Genomic DNA, 6,328 nt, shown 5'->3' with positions numbered 1-6,328 from the left:
CTACCACAGGGTTCCTTCCAGGAAGCACAGAACATCCAAGCAAGCATGAGCCACTGTCTTTCCACACAGCACAGTCAAATCAGGACAGACCATCCAGAAAGTCAGCAACAACAGACGCCAGTTCACAGGCTCAGGGGCGGGTTGTTTTTACTGATAGTACATTAATCCCCTCAGCTGGGAGGGGTGGATCTATTGCCCGGGTGGCTCAATCATTCTAGGGACTCAATATCCTCCTCTTCTGGCTCGTCAGCCCATATATTCCCATCCCATGTTTCAGGGTCCCAATTCTTTCCTATTAATTCCCTTACTTTAATATCAGACACTGTTCTAGACCTGCAATTCAGCTGACATTGTAATTCAGCTACTCGTATGATGAGACTCTGGATGTGGTTTTCGGCAATGTCAGCTCTATTACTAGAGGAGAGAAGGCTCTCCTTTGTAGCACAGGCGAAAGCTTTTAGGTCTGTTATTTGGGACTTGAGACATGCTTCTGAGGTTCTGAGATTATCCCTTTCCTTGATCACATTTTCTATTGGAAGGAGGACCAGCCAACCAGCTTCCCTATACTTATCATCCTGACAAAACTGCTGGAAAATATCAAACACACAATCACCCAGAGCACTTCATCGTGATGGTGATACTGTGGATATTAGCTTTCCTACTTCACACCATGGATTAACACTACCCTCTCTAGTAAGAGTGTCAGACTCATCTATGCCATTAGGGGTAGTGATAGCATTCTCAATGCTGTTAAGCCTCATCAGGCTGGAGAGCCCATTTGAGAAGCCTGCATTTATGATCATGTTTCTCTAGTCTAGAACCACTCCTGGTACCAATGAATCTAGAGTCTTTGATACATCCTTCTTAGTGTGTCCAATCAGCATAATGTCATGAATATAATGTACTAGTGTGACATTTTGTGGAATAGACAGACCATCAAGGTCCCTTCAGACTAAATTATGGCACACGGTGAAAGAGTTGATGTACCTCTGGGGGAGAGTTGTGAAAGTGGATTGCTGCCCCTACTAGCTGAAGGCAAACTGCTTCTGGTGGTCCTTTGAGACTAGTATTGAGAAGAAGACATTGGCCAGATCAATAGCTAAAAACCAGCTAAGTACCAGGAGAAGTATTAATTTGCTCAAACAATAAAATCACATCTGGAATGGCAGCTGCGAAGACATAAACAGCTAATCAGTCCACAGAGCAATACAGAGGGCTCAGTTCAACCCACTTCCGCGAGACAGTTAATATACTAGCCGTCCTTCAACTCAACTAGTCTTTAAGGGAGTAGAAAGCCCTGTATTTCTCCCAGCAGCTGGTGGTTTTGAACTGCTGACATTGCAGCCCAAAGCATATAAGTCTTTTTGTCTTTTGAGAAAGACTTGCAACAGAAGTACAAATCTTAATTAAGTCATACAACATGTACAATGTGTATTGCTTCTTTCACTCAGCAAAATGTTTCTGAGAGCCATCATGAGAAGTATACAACAGTATTTTGTTTGTGACTGTTGAATAGTATTCTGATGGGTATATGGGATCTCACAAGCTTTTGATGATCATTTTAAAGTTTATACAAGTCTTTTTTTTTTAACTGTCTTATGCTTTCATTTGGTGAACACTTACTTAGGAGAGAAGATTCTAGGTCCTGGGGTCGATATCGATTTATTTATGAGTCATAGTCTTTTAAGAAATCATACAGTTAGTGATTCTGTTGGGAGGAAGATCCTATGTGACTAGACATGCTATTTAAACGTAGAGGTTCCTGGAGGTAGGAAGCTGTTATTCCGTGATTACACTTTTGAGAAAGCCACACCAATGTATACGTGTTGCCATCTTAGTTATCGATGTCGATAAATAATTATTAAGGACCTATAATGTTAGGCACACTTATCGTAAATAAGGGGTCATTTCAAAAATAAATAAATAAAAATGAGCATGCTGTCTCTACTCAAGAGGCTCAAAAAGAGGAAGGCAGCTTGCCACCTTCTTAATTTTGATGCAATTGAGGGGGGTTTCATTTGAGATGTGGCGAACTTTTAATACAGATTGACACTGCAGAATCTAGCTCACTGTTTCTAGCAGACCTGGATTCTGCAACTGGTTCATCAACCTCCTTTGTACTGCCTGCCAGTCCCGGGAGCCATCAGCAGGCTTCCGCCCTCAGATTTATTCAGTACGTACTGCATTCACTAGCCTGTGGTTTTCCTGATTCATCTTCCTGCTTCCTGTTTGTCAGCCCCTGCAGCTACAGGAGTCAGGAGAAACCTCCTGCTTACATCTGACCCATGGGCCTGACCCAGACTGGATTTACCTACTTCTGCAATGGTGTGAGCCTTTTCTTGATAAAGATCTCTTTCGATAAACACGTACATGCAAGTGTCACTGGTTTTGCATCTCTGGAGAACACAGCCTAAGCCAGGCATAAGAGAGCCCAGTCATATTGTGATGGCTCATCTGTTGCTATGATGTTGGAAGCTAAGAAGATCCGTGTTTCAAATACGGAGAGGCTCACTCAAATTCTAAACTCAAGAACCTCACTACCATCAAGTCCATTTGAATTAATAGTGACGCAATAGGAGAGAGTACAATTGCTCCTTTTGGATTTCCAAGACTTGAAATCTTTATTACAGCAGACAAACTCGCCTTTCGCCTCTGCAGTAGCTGGTGGCTTCAGCCATCTGACCTTGCAGCTAGCAGCTCAATGTGTACCATACAACCCCCCCCACCCACCTCACAGAGCTCCTTGGACAGGTTTCAGTGGGACTTCCAGACTAACACAGACTAGAAAGAAGGAAGAGGTGGGCCACTTCTGAAAACCAACCAGTGAAAAACTTTAAGACTAGCAGCAGAATCTTGTCTGATGCAGTGCCGGAAGATGAGTCCCTCAAGTTGTAAGACCCGCAAAAGACCACTGGAGAGCCCCCAGTAAAGTGTTCTTTTAATTAAAATAATATATCATTGGAGAAGAGCTGTCACTTCCAAGTAGATGGGATTATTAGATGGAGTAATTCTTTCAGGACCTTCATTTGCTGATGTGGCCCAACTCAAAGTGAGGGAAAAATGAACATCCATTAATGATTGAAATATGGAATGTATGAACAATGAATCTAGAAAAGTTGGATACAACTAAAAATGAAATGGAATATATAAAGATCAATATCCTAGGCATTAGTGCACTGAAATGGACTGATATTGTCCATTTTGACTCATGGCTTACTATGTTGGGAATGATAAATTTGAAATAAGTTGTATTGATTTCATCATTAAAAGGGATATTTTAAGCTCTATCTTGACGTACAATGCTGTCTGTGATAGGATGATATCTATGTGCATACAAGAAAATCCAGTCTGTACAATGATCATTCCAACCACAACAGCTAGTGAGGAAGAAATTGAGCCATTCTATTAATGAGCAGTCTGAAATTGATCAAGCATGCAAATAAGATGCATTCTTAATTACTGATGATTGGAGTGGAAGATTGGAAACAAAGAGGAATGAACAGTAGTTGAAAAATATGGCCTTGGTCATTAGAAAGACACTGGAGATCATGTGATCAAATTTTGTGACCAGTGACCTCCTCATTGCCAATATCTTTGTCAACAATATAAATGTAGTCCTGGTGACATAGTAGTTATGCATTGGGCTGCTAACTGCAAGATCAGCATTCAAAACCACCAGTTGTTTCTCAGGAGAAAGACCAGGCTTTCTACTCTTGCAAAGAGTTACAGTCTAGGAAACCCACAGCAGGCAGTTCTACCCTGTCTTATAAGGTTGCTATGAGCCAGCATTGACTCAGTGGCAGGGAGTAGTGGTTTTTTTTTCTTCTTTTTTTCTTCCAGATATGTGGACTTTTCCAGATGGAATACACAGGAATCAAGTTGAGTCCATTAGGAAAGAGACGATGAAGGAGCTCTGTATCATCAGCCAAATCAAGGTCAGTGACAGGCTGTGGAATAGAGCATCTCATGTACAAGTTCAGGCCGAAGCTGAAAAAATTCAAAACAAGAGCAGAGGAGCCAAAATCCAACCTTGAGCATATTCCACCTGAATTTAGAGACATCTCGAGAACAGATATGACAAATTGAGCACGATTGACAGAAAACCAGAGGAATTGTGAGCTGACATAAGGAACTTAATACAAGAAGAAAGCAAAAGGTCATTAAAAAGGCAGGAAAGAAACAAAAGATCCCTTGGTCTCCCCCAAAAAAAGAAAAGAAAGAAAGAAAAGATCAAAATGAATATCCTAAGAGGCTCTAAACTAGATCTTGACAATGGAAGCTAAGGGAACTAGACAAAAATTATGATGTGAGACCACGGAAGAGGAAATTTCGAAGGACAATCCACGAAGACAAAGACCCATGGTGTGTTTGTGCAAATATTATAATGAAACGTGTCCACACCTTGAGATAAAAATCCAAAAGGGAAGAATCTTAAGCAGAAGAAATGACCCAAAAATTCTAGTCTCAAATTACAATGTTGCAAATTCTCTGGGAAAAATAGTGAATAAAGTAGGAGATATCAAAGGAACATAGAAAGAACACAAAGTCACTGTGTACCAAAACCAACTGGTCAACATTCAATCTTCTCAGGAGTTAGCATAAGCTCCAGAACTGATGATATTGCAAGAGGAAGTCCAAGAGGCAGTAGTAAAAACAAGGTCCCAAAATGGACAGAAAGCCAATATCAATAGTTCAACAAAATGATGCAATGTTGACAGCACTCAGTCATCCATGCCAAGACATTTGGAAGACAGCTACCTGGACAACCAACTGGAAGAGATCCATGTTTGTTCCCATTTCAAGGAAAGGTGGTCCTATAGAATACAGAAATTATTGAACAATATAAACAAATAACATGCTAGTCAAATTTTGCTTAAGATAATTTAACAATGCTTGTAGCAGTACACAGAGAGTTGCCAGAAATTCAATATGTATTCAAAGAGGATGTGGAATGGGGGATATTGTTGATATCACATGGATATTGGTTGAAAGCAGAGAACTCCAAAACGATGTTTATTTGTATTTTATGGATCATGCAAAGATATTCAACTGCATGGATCATAGTAAATCATGGATAATATTGTGAAGAATGTGAATTCCTGAACACTTAAATGTGCTTATGTAAAACTTGTACATAGATCAAGGGACAGTAGTTAAAACAAAATACAGGAATCCTGCTTGGTTTAAAATAACAAAAGGCCTTTATCTGTGGTTCATCCCATTTATTCCATCTGTACGCTGCGCAAATAATCTGAGAAAGTGGACTATATGAGGAAAAACATGACATCAGGATTTGAGAAAAGCTCATTAACAATGTAGACGATGCAACCTTGCTCGCTGAACTTGAAGATGCCTTTAAACACTTCCTGAAGACCAGAGGCTACGGCTTCCATATGGAATATAACTCAACGTAAAAAAAATACCTCATATCTTGATCAATAAACAACATAACGATAAACAAAGAAAAGGCTGAAGTTGTCAAAGATTGAATTTTGCTTCGATGCACAAAAATTGCTCATGGAAGTAGCAGCCAGGAAATCAAACGCCATATTGCTCTGGAGAAATGTGATGCAAAAGACTAAAATGTTAGAGAGTAGAGATGTCACTTTGATGAGCAAGGTGCACCTGACTCAAGCCAGGGTATATTCAGTTGCTTCATATGCATGCAAAAGCTGGACAATACATAAGGACTACTGAAGAAGAATTGATTTTTGAACTACAGTGTTGATGAAGAACATTGTAATTACCAGGGACCGCCAGAAGAAATACAGCCAGAATGCGTTTTAGAAGCCAGGATGGTGAGACTTATCTCACCATCCCTGGGAAGTGTTTGGCAAAGTAGAGGGTCAGCAAAAAGAGGAAGACCCTCCCGAAATGGAATGACACGGTGGCTGCAGCAACGGACCAAGTACGACAACAGTTATGAGGGTGGCATGTGACCAGGCAGTGCTTCATTCTCTTACACGTAGGGTCACTGAGTTGGAAGTGACTTGAGGGCACTGACAAAAACAGCAATAAGTCCCTAACATTCAATTATTTGGGGACTAAGTCTATTCTATTATTTTATAACATTGAAGGAGCCCTACTGGTATAGTAGGAGTCTTGGTGGCATAATAGTTACACATTGGGTGGTGATCCACAAGGTCAGCAGTTTGAAACTACCAGCTGCTCCTCGGGAAAATTACTAGACTCTGAAGCAAGTTGATGGTGCCTGGCTATCAAAAGATATAGCGTCTGGGGTCTTAAAGGCCTGGAGGCAAACAAGCGGCCATCTAGCTCAGAAGCAACAAAGCCCACATGGAAGAAGCACATCAGCCTGTGTGATCAC

Source organism: Echinops telfairi, unplaced genomic scaffold, assembly GCF_000313985.2.
Source record: "Echinops telfairi isolate 266 unplaced genomic scaffold, ASM31398v2 ScPeMD7_8;HRSCAF=38, whole genome shotgun sequence".
In the NCBI taxonomy this organism is placed as follows: domain Eukaryota; kingdom Metazoa; phylum Chordata; class Mammalia; order Afrosoricida; family Tenrecidae; genus Echinops; species Echinops telfairi.
Note: the sequence above shows the minus strand (reverse complement) of the source record.